At 37.9% G+C, this 22,420-nt stretch overlaps 1 long non-coding RNA gene across 1 annotated transcript in view; it reads right to left on the bottom strand.

Annotated features, from left to right (window-relative positions):
* Positions 1 to 10,206: 10,206 nt before the first annotated feature.
* LOC135416130 (uncharacterized) overlaps positions 10,207 to 22,420 on the bottom strand; it is a 29,217-nt gene continuing 17,003 nt past the window's right edge. Inside the window, exon 3 of the long non-coding RNA XR_010431454.1 lies at positions 10,207 to 10,269. This is a non-coding gene — a long non-coding RNA (uncharacterized LOC135416130). The remainder of the gene's footprint in view (positions 10,270 to 22,420) is intronic.

Raw genomic sequence — 22,420 nt, 5'->3', positions numbered from 1 at the left:
TCAAGAACATTATTATTTTCAACAATGGTCAGACTATGCTGCACATAATCAATACTCACGGGAAAAATGTGGGATAAAAACTTTGCTGCAGCCATTGAGAGATTTGCTAATTAATTAAATGATGAGAAAAATTCTACCAGTAATTTTTACTCCCTCTGCTCTCAGGGATGAGATTTTGTCACCCTGACCTAAAATCAGAATATTCAAAACTGTTTTTTTTTCTATGGAGCATATAGAGCATGATTGTCAGAAAATTTAGTCTACCTTTCAGCAGATGAAGAGGATTGAAATGTAAAACTTCTGGTTCAAAAAGGTCACTGTATATGAAATTAATGTAATCATGACTGGAGAGCTACATTTTGTATACTGACTTTGACAGGCAACTCAACCATCTAGACAGGTAAGAGCACTGATGCTGCTTGTTCATAAATTACAAAAAGATAGTTATTGATTGAACTTTTTTTTTTCTCATTTTCTTGCTAACATAGGGCAGAATTCTGTCCATTAATGAAAATAATATTCTTAATACACTGTATGGCAGTTCTTGTTTAAAAGGGAGATCTTTCTACTCATTGTATGTGAAACTGAGAAATTAACACAAAAAAACTAAATTCACGTTTGTACACCCAAGAATACATGTTAATATAAAAAGATATTATTAAGCAGTCTTTTAGTTAATACATTATTCAGCAGTTTGGTCTGTTTACTTTGCTTGTAAGAATTTTTAATAATTGAAAATATATTCAACAAGTTCCATCAAAAGTATGTGTACTGAAATTGAAAACAAAGTCACCAACTAACACTCAAAAAGCCTTCAAATAAATATTTGTCATTTCCCAAAGAAGCGGCTTTCTATAACATTTCACATAAAATTGACATGTATTTGCCTAACCAAGACCAAACTTCTGAGGAAGAAATTGTCTTGAGTAGATACCCTGTTCATGTTCCCAGCAGACCTTACGCATGTTCTTTAAATTTAATCATATTTACAAGTGCTGTCTTGAGGGTGAATGAACTGTCAACTGTAAGAAGAGAAGAGCTTGTGGGTTTTTCTATCCTCTTTGCAGATGCCTAGCAAAAAGACAACTGATAGTTCAATTCAGACTTTGGATATTAATGTAATGCAGCTTAAAATATGAGGAACACTACCACTCAGGACAAGCAAAAATAAAAACCTAAAAATCCACATAATGACTAGTACAGCCCAACATGAGGTATCATAAGCCTCACAACTACGTCTTTCCTCCTAACTGACAGCTAAAATGAACAGCAAACACCCTCTGTAAAGAAAAAATTATACTGAAGATATAAACAGAATATTCAGAGTAAGAATTCACAAATACTGGTCAAAGCAAAACGATTTACCTGGAATCTGATGAGTGATTGGGAAATCAGAATGCTAGAAGCTTTGCCCCAGGCCAGTAACCTCCTACAATCATTATTTCCCTCAGGAAATGTCTTGTTCCAGAGGATGTCAATCTTGGAGCCCGTTTGGTTTGGGGTTTTTTTGATCTAAAATAAAAATTTTATATTCATTTCTTTGCATTGATAATGGCAGCGACACAAGGTCATCCACTCAATATATGAAGTTTCTGAAGGGAAGTGTTATCTGCGAACATGTTACTTTTCCCGATTTATACAAAAAGAAAAAAAAATTCTTTGTTTCAAGTTGAATAAGGTACAGGAAAACTCAGCTTTTGTCAGTGTTTAAACATGTTCAGAATCATTCTGGTGAGACAGGGGGACATGTTGTTGATTTTACTTTGAAGTAAATGCGATCAAAATTTGGACTATCTACTTAACAAGTCTGCAGTCCTGCTTCCATAAACTAATCCTCTGAAAGTGAATATATTTATTTATATATATATGAAAGGCTCTATTTTGCAGAATAAAGGGTACATTTCTGAACTAATTCCACTGTGCAACTTGAGGTCAAAAATTCCTTCATAATTTCAATAAATGATCAGTTGGCTGCATGGACTTACTCTCCTTTTATCTTTCACAGCTTCCCCAGAAACAGCTCTGAACGTGCCAGATCTTGGAAGCATGCTGAAATCTGGCTAGTGATAGTAAACTTAGATTGCTCCTGACAGAAATATTCTGCTTGGGAACAGAACTGAATTATGAATTTTGATTGTGATCCAAATTTGCCAGTGGAAATAATTTTTGTATAAAGACAGCACTTTTTGACACACTGTTTTCACATTCCTTTATTTAAAAAGAAAACAAAAATACATTAAGTCTCAAGATATACTTTGAAATAAATGGCCAAAAGTTTTCACTTTGAAAATACAAATACATTATCCAACCTTTTTTGCAGCCAAATTTTAATAACTGATTCGATGATCTCCCAAGTCTGTAAGTTCCACACATCAACTGAAAATCACGAAACAGTCAAACAATATTTCAAACTTGAATTCTAAATACTAAGAAAGGGAAAAGAAGGGGAGGGAAGATTGATAAAGACCTTTTCATCCTCTAATAGTCCTCATTTTTTAGTTATTTAGAATACATTATTTTGTTTTCCCATGAGAAAAAAGTTAAAGTAGAATTCCTCATCTAAGAAAAGTGAACTGATGAGCCCCAAATTTTTGGAAAATACTGAAAAATGTGCAGAAAAAAAAGGATATAAAAAAGCTGTTAGTACCTCATTTAAGTACTGTTAGCTAGTACAGCTAACAAATAATATTAGCAAAGATAATGTTGTCAAAAAAGTGTGTATGTGCTCGAATTTTTTAATAAATGTATATAACATGAAAATTACTATAAATTTGTAGTGCGTTATGAAGCATTATATAAATGTTAATTATTATGTCTACTGTAGTAATGTAGTCTCTTCTAAAGCTCACCCTTTCAAATATTTTATACTTTAAATAGAAAAACCATGCCAGAAGTTATATTAATATACCTTTTATATATATATTATAATATGATTAATATATTAATATTAAGAAATGGAAAATCATTCTTCCTTACTGCTTATTATGTAAAATTAACATCAGAGATTATTCTGTCTAAATAGCTTTGTCCTAGGATTTTATGGGGGTTTTGCCCTACTAAACCTAGATCATACACTGAATGTAATTAAAATATAATATACTTCAAACTGAGACCTAGCAACAGGAATGTAGTCACTGACATTGTGGTATGGTGCTATTCCTAGCTGTTGAGGCATTTTCTTTTAATTTCAAGCAATCAGTGTACAGGTGAAGCGTGCTTTATGGGCAGTCCTGGAGAGGGAAAGCTTCCCTCTTTTCCCAGACCACACATAACAGATATAAAATGCCATATAAACATTTTCCACATCATCATGTTTCCCAACAGGACCACTTCTGAGGAAAAAGTTTTGACTTCCAGTCTTGTTCAATTTTCATATTAAATTTTCCTGTAGAAAAGGGTTGCCTGAAGTGTGCTGTGTACAGGGGCAATCCTTTCTTTCTGGTTCAGATGAAGTTCACCAGATCCTAGGCCTTTTCACATTATTGTGCCTCAAGCTCCCTCTTCTTCCAAATCCTTCTTGAACAGGGCACTCTAGAGAAAAATAAATCCTCTTTATAGGATATCTAGGATGTTTTGATCCTGCTTAATTTTTAACTTTTGATTTAAGTAAATTAATCTAAGTAAACCTTTTGATGGGACTATCTTGTCTAACACAACAGTATGTGTCTTGTTTATTATTTGGCATGTTAGCAGAGATTACTGTCAAATATTTACCTCATAATAATCACCTATCACGGCTTCAATTGGACTTGATTACCTGTCCAGTGGACAAGACACTGAGCCTTAATGACAGACACTGTGTTAGGACTCTACTGTATTTTCCTTTTCTAGAAGCCACTGAGGCATGTTCTGACATGCCTGAGAAGATTTCAGCAACTCTCAGACAGATTATCTGTATTTTTCTAACTGCTTAAATTGTTAATATTATGAGCAGCATAAGGCAAAATACACTTTACAGCATTAGGCACCAATGGTGAGATACCAATTGGTGAGAATGGTGAGATACCAATCTAAATTTTCTTCTGGCAGAGACTGACAATCTAGAAGCCACAAAAAGCATGTAGCCCAGCATCTAAGTGGAAGTATCACTACACAAAGATACAAAAGTTAGAAAATATTTTGAAAGGAAAAAACATCTTTCCTGATTATAATACCTAGGCAGATACCCAAGGAGGGATTTCTGGACTGGTGAAATTATCTATGCAGTAATTGCTTAAGGAGAAATGCTTCAAATACATTGGGGACAAGCCCTGAGCTCTTGATCTTCTTGGTCTCCTGCAGATCTTCTTGGCCTTGTTTTTTTCTTTTTTTTTTAATTGTCCTAAATGTGAACATTGAACAGTTACCAATTTATAATCATGCAAGATTTTATCTGAGTCTTCTCCCAGTTTCCTAGCATAGGCATATAAAATATTTACATCTGCCAAAACCTACATTTTTATGCTTTTCACCCCCAGGTGAAAGCTAAGGTTAGAATTGCAACTTTCATGTAGAAACAAGGCGGAAACATTCATCCTACAAAACAGGCAATAAACTTGCTCATGTATGAGACTTATGTTCCACAACCACTACTGCTATGGGTAGTTTGCAAGTCTCTTTACTTTCAGTGTAAAGATTTCCTCAGGTTTACAATGGAGACAGAATCCTTCACACCAGTATTGCTGTTACATGTAGTCTGTTCATATACATATTACTTAAAAATGTCAAACTAGTTTAAAAGACTCTTACCACAATTATTATTTTAGCACCTTCTTACATTTTATGTATGAAATAGCTATATATTCTTTCATAGCAATCATTGACTTTTTAATAACAATGGCTGTTTATTTTTTGTATTAGCCTTTCTTTACTTTCTATTTTCCTGGAATGGCAAATTGCTATGTCCTCCAGATTAATATGAGAAATAAATCTCTAAGATAATAAATAATGAAATCTTCGTAAAAACAAAGTATATTCTGGAAGAATAAAATTTGAAAAATACAAATACTACTGAAGAATCTGAATGACAAGGAATACTAAGGATTTTAGCCACTCTTTAGTCCATTCAGTCAATGTTTTCCAGCGGTCTTACAGGAACTAAATTAATCCTGAAAAGAACAAGTTATTAAATTTATTCTATCAATCAGGATGATTTGTCAGATTTCTGAATTCTGGGCCTTTCCTACAGCACAAACCTAAAGGAAGGTGAACTGTTAGGGGCACAGTGAATGTATTCCATATTTTATTGGTAGGGCAAAAGTTAGACTATCATTCTTTACCTTTCCCCACTGAAAAGGACTTCCTTTTTTCCTGTAGGTGAAATATAATATCCACTGCAAAAAACCCAAGACTAATCTGATTTGATGGTCCATCGGCGTAAAGGGTTAACCAGTCTTGACTTTCAAAAGCCCCACAGTGCCAAAAGAGTAGAAGACTGGTGAACCACTGTGAAACTATGGATACCCTAATTTCTCAGTAATGCAGTCTTCACAAACCTATCAGCTACCTCTTCTTGGGGTAGAACAACTTTGTGTACTCAGTAGCCAGGAGCTGATGGTCATGGTTCACAAGACACCTAGCAGAGGGAGTCTTTGTTCCAAGGATTACTCAAGCACTATTGAATTGTACACACATATTTTGGAGGGGGGAGCCTAAAGATGCAGAACTCTTCTACCACTGATCTGTGCAGTTATACTGCTTTTGTCTCTTGATGGCCATTGAGCCTCCAGCCCTTCACAAAGAGTTTCCTCTGGTGTCCTGAAAAGTAGACTCCTGCCACAGTACAGTCTGGGATTTTAGGCGCTGTCATGGAGATAGAAGTTTAATGTGGATGGGAGCCTGGATCTCACACATCCTTAGCAAAAAAACCTTGAGTATGAGTCATGCATTGCAGTTTGAAAAGGAGTAGATTTGCATACTCAAAGCATGTCACTTCATATCTGCTAAATGGGAGCAATCTGTTGATATGATCAAGAACTTATTTTTTTTCCTTCTTTGTGTCACTGTAATCAATCTCAGAAGAACTACTCATGAAACCTTCCTGTGAACACAAACCTTCTCCGAGTAACATTTCTCTGGACAGAGAACAGAGACACACCCTTTTGACCTTCTGTTCCTCGGTACTCCGAACACCCACACTGCAGTGGAAAGGGAGGCAACCTCCCACTGGAAAACTTTGTCTTTGTTTTCAAGGAAACCAGGCGTTTCCAATACATTTTGCCTGAAGCACCTGTAAGCATGCATTGAGAACGCTTCCCAGAGCAAATCCAACCTACCAGACTGCTGTGTGACTGGGTCCCAAGGTGACTCTACATTAAGAGAGAAGCCAGACTTTTAGACTAACTAATAATGCAGCACCTCCACTCATTACAAGAGCAGAGTTTAAGCACCCAGGCAAACACCATTTAAAAACTAAGGCACTCTTAGACTCTTAGCACTGCTAAAGTTAGATACAGTTGACCAGATTTTAAACTCCGTTGCCTAAATCTGATATAAATTTCTTGTGATTCCTCTTGCAAACCTGCATCCAAGTTCACAAGGTTATACAGGAATTCTGTTGCAGAGCCAGAAACTAAATTCCAAGCTCCTGAAAAAACAAGATATGTAAACACTGGATGTTTTAGTTGGAAAAATGAACACATATTTCACTTTATCCTGATAGTAAAAACAGTTGTTAAAGGCTTTCAGGGATGCAGAGGAGTGTGCACTATGTGAGCTGAGAGAGAGAGAGCACATCTTTTGCTGACCCTAACCTTTCTTTCAACTGAAAATCTTTTTTTAACCCAAATTAAAGGTTATTTATCATATTGTACGATTTCAGCTAATTTTAAAACTCAAAAATATAATTTTAAAATGCCAAAAGATATTGCTTGAAAATTGCCCAAATGAACTATTTTGACCTTTCCTTTTTATTTTTTCAATTTTGAGAAACCATTTTAGAGCAGGGAACTATACCAACAAACTCTCTTATTTTCTGAAAACAACTTCTCATTAATTTGGTGTGCGCTAAAAAAACTTCAGTATTCTGTGAGTCCAAAGATAGCTTCTTACCCACTGAACTATTCTTCCTCACTAATAAGTTGCTGATAATAGTTATTCTCCCCCCCCCCAAAGAAATTCAGCTGTACTCCCATTGCCAATATTGAACTTAAAGAAATTTTAACTTCTAAATTAAAGAGAAGTTTTTTAAATTAAAAGAAAATCATGCTTTAATGAATTTGAAATTTTCTCAAGGAAGTCCTATATTAATTAAGATGAAAAAGTTATTTTTTTTTTTTTCAGTGAAACCTAATTACAGTATCTGAAAGTACAGCTTCTTTGAACTCATTTCACAGAGGAAGGGAGGAGGAACTCCTTGTTATTTTTTTCATGTGAAAACAAGTTTTGATCTAATCACATTTCGTTAACCAATTTTAGTGGAGTTTGTGCTTTTTATATGTCCCTAAGAGGTATAGGAGAAAAATATTTGGGTAGCAGGGGAATTACAGTATTATTTACAAAGCTTAAAAACATAGCATCCTACATTTGAATGAGGACTCTGAAGTTCGTGTTTTTCTAGGAAACCTCCTTGATCTGGATATAAGGGGATAATCTCAGAGGAAAAGGGTTTAGTTTTATCTGAAACTTCTGGATCTAGTCAGAATTCAAGGGTGATCAGAGACTTCTTCTGATGACACTTCACTGTATTTATAATTGACACTGTGTTATCACAGCTCACGGAAAGTGATTTTTCATTGCTGTTCCAATGAAAAAGAGAATTCAAAGGGCAACATCTATCATGCTGGATGTGTTTTGGCAGAATCTATTGCTCATCTCTGCACAACAAGAACCAGGCTCAGAGCACCACTGCAGCACCAGGTGGTACTTGAGGATAAGGTGTTTTGTGAACACCCACCTAATTTGTTTCCTTATATTCAGCTCTGGAGCAATATCCCTTGTCAATGCTGATCTCTGCCCCTGCTAAATATCCCAGCATCTTCCAAGACCCTGTGTAGTGATGCACTGTTCCAGTTCGAGGGGTTTCTGAGGGGTCACTGCCGGCCGCTCTGTGAAGGTTTTCAGGGCTGGAATCATCCCCCCGCTGCCCATCCCTTGTGGCAGGGACAGGTGGCCGAGGTACTTAAGCCAGGAGACAGAGACCAGGTAGCACGCAGGGAATCCAGCAGTGAAGAAGAGACTTTATTCAAATTTTCCGCAGCTTATAAGGGCTGCTGGGCCAAGCAGGGGATTGGCCATTTGGCTAGCCAATGCAAGGAGACAATATAATAACTATGGCAACACAGAAACCAATGGTAGACAAGTGAGTTAACAACTTCCAAACCCCGGCAATGCACTGTCTCTATGCCAGGCAGGAATACTCTCAAGCAATGCCACCAGGTCAAAGAGCAACATACATATCTCTTGGGGGAGTCACCACATGTTTATAGTAGTGCCTACAATTCTTATCTGTTAATATTGTGGGTGGGGGCTATTACTGAGAGCACTGTTCCCATCAAAAACCTCCAAATGAAGGAAGTCTGTTAAAATCTGAGAGGAGCTGAACAAAATAAACTGCCAAGTCTGAAACATCCTGCTGAAGGAGAGGTGGTCTAGGGCAGAGGGGAGCCTGCACTTCTGTAAACTGGTGGAATCTTTTAGCTCCTATATCTGCCTTGTTAAAATTTGACCTCAGCCAAAGGCAGCACTCTGTGGTCCCAGGATGACAACAGTTAAGGTCCAGATAAGAACGAAAAAGATCTGCAGAGGTCTCCAGAGGGGCTGGGCCTGCCAAGAGCAAGGCTACTTCTCTGAGCTGCAGGAACAAGTTCAATGGGAGCCAGAGAGAGACCATCTACTCATGTCAGATGAACAACTGAATAGCCTCCAAACTATAGACTTGAGTTACTAATGAACTTGAAAGTTAATTAACATATTCCAAGTGTAGAAGAAAATATTACATTTTGAGTTGTAAATTCCCCAGATGAATTCTTTCAGTGACTTTTCCTCCTGAAAGTGAGCAGTTACTTCACCTTTGCCTGAGTTTCCTCAACTCTGTAATGAGTTTGATGATGCTTAGAAGTATATCCCATAGCAGCTTGGCAATGCTCTTTTAAAATAGCACAACACTGAAAAATGCTAATTATAATAATTCCTGTGACTGTGCCTACCCTAAGTAATTATAACATTGCAGAAAAAAAAAAAGTACTTGTATTGGAATAACAGCACAATTTATTTATGAAGAGATTGTTTTCTGTATATGTTTCAGTCTTCTCCAAATACAAAAATAGAGTGAGCTGAAGTTATTCCATATTTATCCAGTTTTGAATTTTAATGAACGTGAATGTCATAAGTCCATGAAACTTTTAAAACCAAAAGATGAATTAGATTAATTCGCTTCCCAGCCTGTCATGTTCTGGCAAAAGGTATTGTGCAGTCTTTTAGGTAAATAATGCTTAACTTAGTTTAATTATTTAGCTATATAGTGCATCCATTTCAGCTCAAGAGAGATAATGATTAAAAGGCAGAGGCTGGGAATCCTAATATCACTATGCAAATTTTGAATATGTTCTTAAGCAATCACATTAAAAATCATATAAATTACCATAATTTTCCTGAAAACTCTGAATTTATTCAAGTTCATAGGTGCCAAAGGTAATCTTCATTCTTCTTTAGTGCTGTCATACTCCTGTCCTAGAGAAGCATGAAATTAAACTAATACTGCAGCTCTTGTAAGTTCAGAAGAATTGTAAGCAGATTCAGTTGGTGATAAGAAGAATAAAACTCTGGATGCAGAGAGAATTGCACTGGCTGGACCATGGGCAGACACTAAGGCTGGAATAGCAGAGAACACAGAAGATGGGGACTGTTCTTATCCATTAAAGACATCAGGAGCATGAAGGTTAAAACTATTCCATGTGCTTTAAGTTACTAACAAATGTGGGTTTGCAAAGGAGGGAAGGGTGGCAGTGCTGGGAAGCCACCGGCCCTCTGGCTGCTGGCTGCTGCAGATGGAAAAAGCAAGGCTTCTGCTGTGCCTTCTGTCTTCTGCCTCAGTCCAGCCCTTTGTTTTCACCAGCATAATATCCACTCATTAAATCCTAATTAGAATTAACCTCTTTTTTAACTCCATCTTCACCATCTTGACTGTCCATCTGTTCTCATGTTGCTTTCAACCCTTCCAGATAATTCCCTTATCTTCATTTTCTCCCCAGAAAGGTGAGGGACCCGAAAGGCTTTGCTGCCTCTCTCTAAGAAGACTTCTAAAAATTCTCTCATGTTCTGGTATTTTTAGAAGGCAACCCAGAAGTTTCACTGCACAAGAAAAGAAAGCAATTTACAGCTTCATGTAGAAACATATACACTTCTAGTTCATTTGGTTTTTATCTTAATTATCAACACATTTTTCACCTCTCTGTAATTTATTCATTATCTTTAGTCAAGGAATAGGAAAGGCATGGGTAGGAGTGAAGAAGGAGACAAGTGTACCTGTCAAAATGGGAAACAGATGCTCTAACAATACTGGAGACAATTAATGTTCTCAGTAGGTATCAAAAGGCAAGGTCCATGGATTGCTTCAAATATTTGCAGCATTGGAAAATGCAAATATAGAGGCTTTATTTTCCAGTCACATGAGAGTGTATCTTGTTTGTAATGAGCTGTCCTGAGGAACTTCATATTGCTCCTTAAAAGTGTGTCTGTTCTAATCATTGCTGGTCTAAATAACAACACAGTGATGAAGGGGAACTGGGAACCTGGTAGCAGAGCTAAGGAACCTGTCACCACTCCCTCTCTCTAGTTCAGACACAGCATGCCAAGCAAAGCATTTAGCACATTTAACCTCAATTTACTCAAAGTCAATAGCACACAAGTAGGCACCGAAAGCAAACACACACTTTGTGATTGCCAGGGTAGGCATGCATCTAGCAAAGGTCTTTGCTGCACTGGGGTCTTTCATTTCTTTCTGAGGAATGACCATCCTGCTACAGCCGTTAAGGGAAGGCCACTCGTTTGGTCTCCCATTCAGTACCAAAAAAAACATTAGTACAGCCAAGGCCTTATCATTAGGCTTCAGTCTGTATCACTCTGGAAAATGCTGCTGCAAAAGCCAATTATAATAAATAAATATTATAAGACAGAAAAAATCAGTAATGAATAGATGTGATCTGATTACTAACATTTGTAATAATAGCTTATTGTTCTATGCCACATGTAGCTTTCATCTTCTCTCTTTACACTCTGTCAATTTAATTTTCCATTCTGCTGTTCTGTTATCTGAAATAATCAAAAACCTGCCATGCCCTGGAAAGTACACCAATTAAAAGCTGCATTTAAATCTCCATGAATGGGCCTGTCACAAAGTTAATTGGAGCAATAATGAAATAAATATGAAATAAATTTCACATCTGTTATGAAATTGTCTGGATTCTGCTCCATTGTCCATCACAAACTTCCTTTTTACTCGCCCTCAGAGACTGAAACGGTCAATGGCTTACACATTGTTAAGTCACCAAAAGACTTCTGTCTACTGTAGCAATATCAATATCATGGCTAGGCTTCCGAACGAAGATTTTGGAAGGGCTCTACCCACGTTTGTTGCAAACTACCCACGTTTGTTGCAATCTACTGTAGCAAACTGCAAAGAAATAGCTGCTCATCTACCCAAGCCCATCCATCCCTGAATTTGGACCACTCCCTACTAATTTGGACTGCAAAAGGACCTTGAGATAAGATAAGGGGGTCCTGTTGTCCAACTATCCCACGTGCAGAAGGGTGTGCATACCTGAAGCTACAAACTGGATTTCCAGATAAAGGAAGAGACTGATAAGAGGTAAATCCTGCTAGGTGGGATAATTCTTCTTACCATGCTAATGTCTCCCCTCATTGTGATGACTCAGCTGTGAAAACCCCTCTGGTGAGAATCGAAGACATTCTTATTAAGCCTGAGCTATTCATCTCAGACGATGGACCCTAATGGGCCATGATTGATTCAGCTAGGCTGACAGCTGCAACATCCTAGAAGGTGTCAAAGACTCATGAAATGTCCAGTAATCCAGTATTACATCATCCAGGGGACGTTTCCACCCAGCCTCCACACAGTATAAACCCCATGAAAAGGCAGTTTTATGTACTCTTTGTCCCCACCACTCAGCAGATACAGTCTGCAACCACTGAGAAGACCAGAAGAAGAGGATCAATGAGATGCCCTCAGAATCTACAGAGCAGTGATGTCTTTTTCTACTTGCACTATTTCACTGTCACTGTCTTTCTCTCCCCCTGCACCCCCCTCTCCCCTATCTCTTTTTCCTCCCTTGAACCCCTCAGTTACTGTTAAATAAAATCCATACAATGACTTTGGCGTATGGTCTTATTTGCACCTTAATTCGGGTAGAGGCATCTCTCTAATAATTTTAATGATTGGATTGAAACACCTGTTTGTATTCTTCTTTCCCTCACTTTCTCCATCTGTTTCATTATTGATTGAGTACTGATAGCAAACAACAACCTGAGAGGTTCTTCCTCTTCTTCCACCCCTTTCTCCTCAGCAGCTTCTCTCCTCAGCTGGACAGGAAGGCCACTGATGTGTACAGAGTAGCTGCTGATTTATGTGTCTTCCTGAGCACCAACTAAGCTGGGGAAAAACATTCCTTCACCAGGAAGCCACACTTGGGCCCTCAGATCTGAAACCCACCAATCAGCCTATCCAAAGGCCTATTATACATAATATATGGCAATGAGTTCTACATTAGATATAAAGTAGTACATTTTTACATGCTATGAAAAATAAAACAGTTTTTTTTCTGTTTGCATTATTATTTCTGCCATGTTTATCAAAAAGAAAAAAAAAAGAGAAAATATGCATCAGCCAGATCAGATCATAACTAGAGTTTACTTAATGGCAGTCAGAAAATGGTCTAATTTTCTTGCCAGTGCAATGACTTAGACTAGGCATCAGCACTACAGAAATTAAAGACTGTGAGTACAGTAGTTTGCAGTCACTAATTCATAAAATTTGGAGAGATTTACACCCAACTGGTAAAAAAAATTATGTCTGCAGCAACAGAAGCACTAAAGTTTTATCAGCATGTAAATCTATCACTGCTTGAGAAAAGCATGGCAAAACAGAAATCTTTGACATTCTACTGTCACTGGGTTTGGGTCTTGGGGTTTTCTAAGGTGACAACATTCAAGTAAACTAAAATGAGCTAGAATGCTAATTTTTCTCTCTAGCTTCTTATCTACTGGAATGAATCAGCTATCCAAATACGTGGTTGATTAAACTGAGTTGCTATCACTAGACCTATATCAGGAGCAAATTTGTTTCAAGGGAAGTATTATTCATTTAAATGCTGGGGTATGACATTTTTAAACATGCAGATGTGACTTAAAAATATTTACAGGGAAGACATCTGGGAAAGGAAAGAGTATAGCTTTTCCCTGTCATCACGAGTTTGTGGCATCCTTGAATGGCACACAATATGCAATCAGTGTGAAAAAATCCACCTCACTGTTCATAAAGCACATGGCAGCTCCTCTGCATAACATATGTATTTCTTCTCTAACCATAATTCAAGTACTGAGGTAATCTATTTTTCATTTTCAGTGCAGACACATTTATTAGCAGAGTTAATAAGACAGTCTTTGTCAGAACATATTGTCTGTTGTCAAGATCTAAGGATTAGCATTGTATTGCATGCCTGAATAGAATTACTTTCCCATAAGATTTGCCATACCAGGTTAGTTACATGGTCCAGTGGGTCTGGTGCCCTGCCAGATAGCAATAAATAAATGGCAAATAAATAAAATTTCAGAGAAAAGTTTAATTCTAGTACATCAACTCACTCCCACATGCATTATGTACCTTGGTAATTGTTGCAGTACAGAATACAGAAGGAAACATTTCCTTCTAACATCTGCAAACAATTAGTTTATGCCCTGAAACCTGGCATTTGATTACCCTTATCTACCAGGCATTGCCACAAACACCATTATCAGAGATTCTTTCAGGATTACAACAGCCTTATCATATCTCTGGTTATGATAAGAAACTGTAAAACATTCAGAAACCTCTGCAAAAATCCAGATGAATTAGATTTTAGTAATAAGAGGTTGATAAAGGAACATGTTCCCCTAGCTCTGGTCACTCATAAATATGCAGAGTCTAATAACTAATTATCTCAGGTTTTCAGGAGATTATTTTTCTGGGAATCTGTCAACAGTGATTTTATTTTAGATATGGCCCTAGCTTCTCAGATACAGTTAGTTTATGGTTTCCAGACATTTGCTAAATACCCAGAGGAAGGTCTTTTGTATGTGATGTGTCTTCCTCACTCTGAACTAATTAATCGTTACAAACATGGAAAATATCCATTTTGCTATGGTGGTGAACTTTTCAAATCTTTTCATTTGGAAGATCAGAAACAATCCAATCAAATTGCTTACCACCTGACTTCTCCACATCACTTTCTGCAGTCAAATTAAATAAAGTTATCATTTCCAATTTGAAAATAAAAGTGAAAAACAATTATTCAACAGTGACCTGTGTGGTCCTTTAATTAGTGCTCTGAGTTGCCTAAAACACAACTGGTTTGATTTTTGCTGGGTTTCTGCTCCTAAAAGTGGCAAGTGTTGTGGGCTCTCCTAGAGAGGCCTTAGGAGGGGGGTGGGGGGGAAGCAAGGAGGATTGAGTTTTTTTACCCAACAGCATCCCCTGTTGTTGCTTTTAAATATGATGATGTTTCACTTCCAAAGCACTTCCCTGACATCCCCAGCCAGGAAAGCAGGACAGCTCCCAGGGCTCGACAGCAGACCTGGAGAGCCAGGAGTGAGGAACTGGAAAGACTTAGTGTCCTCAGGAGACTTACAGGGGACTCTTTAAGGGAAAACTATTGCCTCAATAATTCAAAATAGTGTATGTTTCGTTACCATAAAAATCTCAATGACTGGAGTAGTAATTTTCTGAGGAGCCTTGAGTACCACAAGAGACACTTGTTAATTTAAAACAGACCATCTCGAGCTGTTGTGGTTTCTCCCAGTGAGCCCTGTTTCCTCATGGAACATATGCCCATGTTTCTCTCAGTTATGTGACAGCTGTCAGCCCCAAATTGGATTCCAGGTGTTCATAGAAAAAATGAGTCTTTGAGTGTACTCTTGCAAATACCTGTATGCCTACTCAGAAATTTTGATTTCTAGATTCCTTAATAATGAAATGTACACTTACGAAATCCTTTTCTCCCAAGGGAACAACTTTTAATTTGCATTTCTAGGGATATTGAATTTTTTCCCTATGTATGAACAGAAGCTTGCAAAATATATAAACAGGTGGAGGCAGAAGTCTGAATATACAGCTACTGATTTCTCTGCATCTTGTTTCCTTTATCTATTAAATTGGGTTAACGGTACTTCTGCGCCTCCCAGGAGTGTTGTGAAAGCTTACTCGTTAAAGCTTGTGTAGTATTTTGAGATCCTTGGTGGCAGATGCTACATAAGTGCAGAAACACATCACTTGATATATATGAATGACAATTCACTCACAGCCTCAGCGGTGTTCAGTAGGGGAGTAAGTGAAGAATACCAAATGCTGCAGGCTCAAATGAAAACAAGATCATCAAAATAAATGATCTACCAGAGGCTTCCAAGCACCCTGCTTCCTACAGATGAGATGAAGAGTTCATCCCTTTCTCTGCTTGACAACAGAGGATAAGCCATAGCATTGCACATCACTAACAGTGGTTGTAGCATTATTCTCTGTTGGAGAATTTCACTTTATTGTACAGCCCCATTAACTGATGAATTGAGGTCAGAATTGTTCATGTTATCACTGTGAATATAGAAAAAACTTGGCCCAAACACGGAAACAAAACCAACTTTCTTTTTCCCCCTCATTTGCTATTCTAATCAAATACAAATCTTGTGGAGATTAAAAAAAGAAATGAAAAAAACCAACTTTTGGATTTGAGGGAAAGAGCCACTTACATTTCTGTGTGATCTACAGAAAGAAAGATTACTACACCTTCAGCACTGTGAAAAGCAACCAGTCTGAACTCTTTAATTTTGAGGATTTATACTGACACAGTTACCCGAGCCCCTTCTGCAGACCACCTGGCTCCTCAGAGCAACAAGGTCTCTGGAAGATTCACAAGTCCTCAGTACTCTACAATTTCTGGAATAAAAACTTTTCATAAGATAGAACTTGTTGGTTTTGACAAATCTGTTCAGATTTTCTGTACCTACAAACTTGACACATAGTCTGCACAAACTGACCCAATTTGCCTTTTGAATAAAAGTCGGATAACAAAAATTTCTAACACTCACTTCAGCTGGACTAGAACTAGTTCAATCACATCTGACCTTGTGACAGGCCAGGTATCTTATATCCCTGCCCAAGGAGCAGTTGCAGCTGCACAGTTAGAAAAGAATTGGGGAAAGATTTTTAAACTGGATTAGAACACAGAAATTTTGGAGTTATTTTTTCTTTTATCCAGAACCAGATAATTCAACAGGACAGCCCTGTAACCCCAGCCATGTTCTGCAGTTTGAATTGCTCTCAATCCTGAGCAACACTGTAACTACCCAAGAGGGAAATACCACTATAGACCTTAAATAAGGGTGCGGGTCTCGATTTGAACTCCTTTTGAATCTGTGGCAATTGTTTTAAATAGCTTTGAATCGGGACTTTAGCTTTTAACCAATTTGCTAAACTGATGGAGTTTCAGATGTCAAACTGACAGATAAGAGGTGCAGTTTATTTCCTAAGCACCTTCTACTTCTATTGATTTATCAGATCAGGCTGAATGAATGTTTTTAGTTTGTTTCTTACCCAAAATGAAATTTTCTTAATGATGTTTTCCCCAGAAAGTTGGCATAAATGATTTGTAGACAAAAGAAAGTAATCTTGAAAACTGAGGAGGAAGATGGCATTCCACTTGTCTTCTAGCTTTACTTTAGAGTCTGCTGTTTATTTTTTAACTTTTCACAATTTATGAGCAAACAATTTACTCCTTTCTAGTCCTTTTTTTAAAGGAGACTAATTATTTTCATTGTTAACTAAAAGATTTTCTTCTAATTAAAAGAAATTATAAGGTATTCAGCAGGGACATTATTCTAGTCAATAAACTAATTATAGTTGTGGCAAGTGAAGGAGAAACCATCAACTGATCTTAGGACCATGATTTAGAAAACTAAATATGTGATTTTCCCATTCATTGAAAAAGCAACGTAGATTTTACATGCACTTTTAGTCACTGTTTAGATTGTACAGAAAAAAATATTAGTCTTTTGAAATGAGCATAGAGCCTCTGGAAATTTCTAACTGCATTAACTACATTCACTTGGTGTATCCTTGTAATGTCATCTTGATTGGAACAGAAGAAGAGGAGCATTGAATCTCCATTTCTTGTTGCACTGCTGCCCTGTAAAATTTCATTCCCATTGAAACTAAGTCATTCCAAATAATGAAAGCGGCATTTTTTTGCTTTCAAAGTAACACCAAAAATAAATTTCAAATGCTATAAAGACTTCAATGATTTCTCCCTTAAAAATACTACCAGCATCATCGTCATCATTACAGAAATAAAAACTGTTTTTCACAACTTGGCAATGAGTTAAGAATGTTGCATTAACTCTACTCTGCAAATAAAAAAATTGAGAACTAGCATAGGGTAGTTTTTTTCTGAAAACTAAATGTAAAGTCACTAGCCAAGTCAGGATTCAATTCAAAGGCAGAGATTTTACCTTCTAGTTATTAGTTCTCCCACTTTTGTGCACCTTCAAGACATTTTTTTTGACAAAAGCTCAATGTATGAGAACAGATAGACATTACATAAAAACTTGTGATTCTGCTCAGCAGAGATATACCAGTTGCCTAGGCATAGATTTGTAATCTAATGCAATATAGAGCAGAAATGGCTAATTGTCAGGTTCATAGAATCATGGAATGGTTTGGGTTGAAAGAAACTTTAAAAGACCATCTAGTTCCAACTCCCCTGCTATGAGCAGGGACATGTTTCACTAGACCAGGTTGCTCAGAGGTCCATCCAACCCAGCCTCGAAATGCAAATGTGGTGGGGTTTGGGTGTTTGTTTAGTTGGTTTTGGTTTGGGTATTGCAATGTGAAGCCATTGTGACAGGGTTACAAGCATTTTTTATGTTCATATACTCTACCTTGGGGATTTCAGAAATGTTTTAAAAAGGGATATGATGAAATAAGAGATGGAAAAATACTTATTCTGGATTTTGAAGACTCATAACAAAAAAAAGTCCTCAGAATCCAAAGTATTCTAGCCATGCCCCTAATACTTCTGCCTTCTTTTCGATAGCTTGCTTCTTTCATGTCTGCATGAAAATGTTCCAAAATCAAGCTGCATTGGAAGGTATTTTAAGGTCATTTATACAAATAAACTGTATCAGATAACAATACATTAAATCATCATTAACACTCAATATCTATTTGGCAACTTTTGCATCAAAGCCTAAATTCTGCATTTACTGCTGGGGTTTTCTGTTAAAGTTTTAGCATTCTGTTTTGAATTAACCAGACAACAAAGAGGATAAGGTGCTAAGGTTGCTAAAAGTTCAGGAAATTTGCTGGGTAACAAGAATTTCTGAAAATTTCCTGGGGGTCTGTAGCATACTCTTTGACCCACTAACTGACTCTGCACCTACATAGAGTTTTGGATTGGAGAGGAAATTAGAACAATTATTAGCTGAAGAGGAAGATGCTGCCATTACTCTATTAAAAATGCAGAACAGAAACCAATTTTTTACTCTACCAGGCATGTCTTCTATTTTCTGGATTATGTACACAGCTAGTTTGGATGACAAGCTGGAGAAAAATAAACTGAGATCTAATTTACTTTCACAATTATGAGTAAAATTGCAATGAGGATCAGACTCCACAGTTTTCACACAAAAAAGAGTAAATTAAGGACAAGCTGAATTTTGGGTTTCACTGGGCCTTCTTCACAGCCACAGAGGCATGCCATCAGCAGACCCAGCCAAGACTAGACCTGTGAGCTTACAGCATGTCCTGTGGCTGCTCCTCAGCTCTGAGAGAAGGCATTACACAACAACAGTTGTATTCACTTGGATGCTCCAGAAAATGGAGAGGAAAAGACTTGTATCTTTTCCTCAGCTCATTTTCCTCCATCCTTAGTTTCTGATTGCATTGTCTTTCCTGCTCTATGGATTAATCCTTTCAAACATTTCTCCTATGCCCACTGAATGTTCAGCAGTGACCACACTAACTTTTCTTAAGGTGTTGCTTGCAAAGTTATTTTACCTTATATGGATCCGTGTCTGTAATTTCAGCATGGATTACTGGCCTTATTTACAAAGCAATGTTATACAGTGTGGCCTTTGATATTAAACAATTCCCTTGGAATGCTGACAGTGAATGTCTTCCTCCATATTTTTTGGGTTTCTTCCTTTCCTCCTATCTTCAAGTCATAGCTCAACTCTGACCCTTTCTGTACCTCATCCATCATCTGTATTTTTCTATTCCTCACCACTGTTTGCTCACTTACTGTTAGTCCTCAGTCTCTTCTTACTCACAATTTCACATCTCGCTTTTTATACAGTCTCCCAGACCTTTTGACAAAAGCCTGTTCTGTCTGTCCTCAATAGTTACAAGCTTAAATCCTGTCTAATCTAGTTCCCATTGACACAGCAGATCTCATCTTTGTCCTGACACAGTTGACAGTCCTCTCCCTGTTGTGTCTCGACTTTCTCTCTCTTGACTTCAGGGAGGAAGTGCGGGGACCTCACATGCAGAGAAAGAAGATTAACTGGGATTTACATGTCTAAGTTCAGACATGTTTGCCAAAATACCCAGCCATTGGGACTTAACCTTGGAAGAGCACAAATTCCTTGTGTGCCTCTGAATTAAACTGCAGGGCTTCCCAAGATTTACAAGCTTTATGCCATTCAGCTGAGTGGATTTGCCACTAACTATGGGAAGATTCACATATGGGATATTTCTTTTGCCTTTCCTGCTCAAGTAACTTTGATCTAGTTAAATTCCTGAGGGGCAGCTGACCAGATCATAAATTGCAGGTTGTAAGTCTTCACTTTAAATAATGAAATACCAGTTTCTCATTTTTATATTTGTTTGATGGTTTTTTGTTTCGTTTTGTTGATTTTTTTCAGGGGGGTGTTGTTTGTTTCTTTGCTTGTTTTAATAATACCAGGAGGTTGAATAGATTTAATTTTGTCTGCTACCTCAAATACAAAGCTCCAATCTCCCAATCCTCAGAGGCTGCTCTAACAGAACTTATCTGTCATGAAGACATGAGTTCTTGCCATCACAGTCAATCTGTATAATTCAGGAAAGAATTAAAACCTTCTCTTAACAAAGACTAGAAAAGATGGAAATTGTTTTGAATACTGATCCTTTTTGCAATAAGGCTCCACACACCTTTAGACCATCCAGCATAATAAGGCAGTCCGGTGTGCTGCAGGGATAAAAAGAAAGTGTTGGAGCAAAAGTGACAAATGCCCCAGAGCTATGGCTCAAGATGTACTCATACCAGTCTACTGGTATGAGTCTACATCTACTCAGTGCCAGTCTATCTTTAAGGTATTTTATGTATATATTGCCCAGTTCCCTGCCCATCTCTGTATATCGGAATTCCTATAGGTATCAGAGTGGACATGAAACTAAGAGGAGACCGTAATGGCAGTCTCTGCTGACTGCTTGAACTACTCTGTAAAAGTGTAGATGGCCAAATGAATGCACAGAGAGTATTTGTGATTAAAAAAACAGACAATTAAGCCAGCCTTATGGAGCAATGAAAACTAGCGAGAGTTAAAGACTGGGGTGAAAGGGCAAAAGGTGCAGAGGTTAAGACCAGAAGCTTAAGCTCATGCTTGAGTATGGCCAGCCAGTGAAGGGTGTGAAGAAATTATACACACTGAAAGACAGCACAGCCAAAATGTCCCAGCTGCTCAGGAGTATCATTATTTGTATCACATGCCCACCCAGAGGCTCCACATGAGTATCAGGGCCCCATTGTGCTATATTTTGCACAAACACAGCAAAAGACAGTCCAAAGTCATAATCACAGGAATAAGCAGAGAAAAAGCATCAGCTCTGCAGCGTGTAGGAGGCAGAGCTTTGGATGAGCAGGGAGCAAAGTGAAAAGGCTTCATGCCAGAATGACTCTGGGTATGCTACAAAGGATCATGAACCTCTCAATGAACTTGAAGCCCAGTGAGTTCCATGTAGTTCCAGGTGCTGTAATGAATGTTTCACAGAGAGATAATTAACCCCCCTCACCCGAAAGCTCCACAGTGCTGATGTTTTTCAGCACAATCTGTCCATGACACCATGGTAGAGTGCAGAGCCAGCTTTATTATTTCAGTTTGTTCTGTTCCTTTTTACTGCTACTGCTCTCTAAGGTTAATTGTATTCCCTGTGCTGATGCACAGTGGTATCTATACATAGACCTCACTGTATGGATTCTTTTTTTCTTTTTTCTTTTTTCATTCCTTTTTAATCAATAAGAAGTTCAAACACTATGCAGCTTTCTCAGTAAAATGCCAGGAGTCGTCCAGTGAATTGGGAGAGGGCAAGAGTAAAGGAGCAAACCCTTGACCCTCTCTGACTCAGTCTGCTCTTCTTTTGGGTTAACATCCAGGTAAGTACCCAGGCCTCTTCCTTCTTCAGACTCCTAAGTTCATGTTCACTTCAGAGCTATTTGGAGATATGTCCTTTTTTGGGATGGACTTCAACCAATGTGATTACATCCACACCAGCGGTAGCTCACAGACCCACTTTTTCTCTGTACCAACTAATCCTGCAACTACAAGTATACGGAGATGCAGAAAGACCAGGATAGGTCTTCCTGTTACAATAACTAATTGAAGCCCTGGCTCTGGTTTTCAGGTGAAGGCTCAGGTTCATCAAATGTTATGTAACTCTCCTGCTGGTTTAGCTGTCTTCTAGCATTGGATGAACTCATCACCACAGAATGAGATGAAAGAGAACCAAAAGTGCCTTTCAAGATTAAGGATCATCAAAGGCACTGAATCACAAAGTCACCGTGTCCACAGCAGTCCACAACCAGTGGAGAGGAGGACAGATGTATGTTTTTTACCATTTCATGTAATGAGACGACCTCTCTCTTGAATGGCAGCCTGTCCACATGGCTGCTCACAGCACTTGTGCTGCATGGGGGCCACCATGCCTCAGATATGACATCCTACAAATCTGCAGCTCCAGCAGGTGTTTTGCAGTCAGTCTCTAATTTTTTGTTTATCAGTTTCTAAGGGGTACAAAAACAGGCATAAAGACAATCAAGCTCACGTGCCAGAATGCAATGCTATCAGCAAGTTCAAAAATATAAAGATTATGATAGATCCAGTTCAGCACGGTGGCTACTACAGTACTTGTACTCGGCCAGTTAGGTCAGAAAAAAATATTTTTCTCGTATTAGGTGTATTTGCAATAAATTTAGCCCAGTGTCTA

This window comes from Pseudopipra pipra, chromosome 6 (assembly GCF_036250125.1).
Source record: "Pseudopipra pipra isolate bDixPip1 chromosome 6, bDixPip1.hap1, whole genome shotgun sequence".
NCBI classification, from domain to species: Eukaryota; Metazoa; Chordata; class Aves; order Passeriformes; family Pipridae; genus Pseudopipra; species Pseudopipra pipra.
Note: the sequence above shows the minus strand (reverse complement) of the source record. Positions and strands in the feature narration are given on the sequence as shown.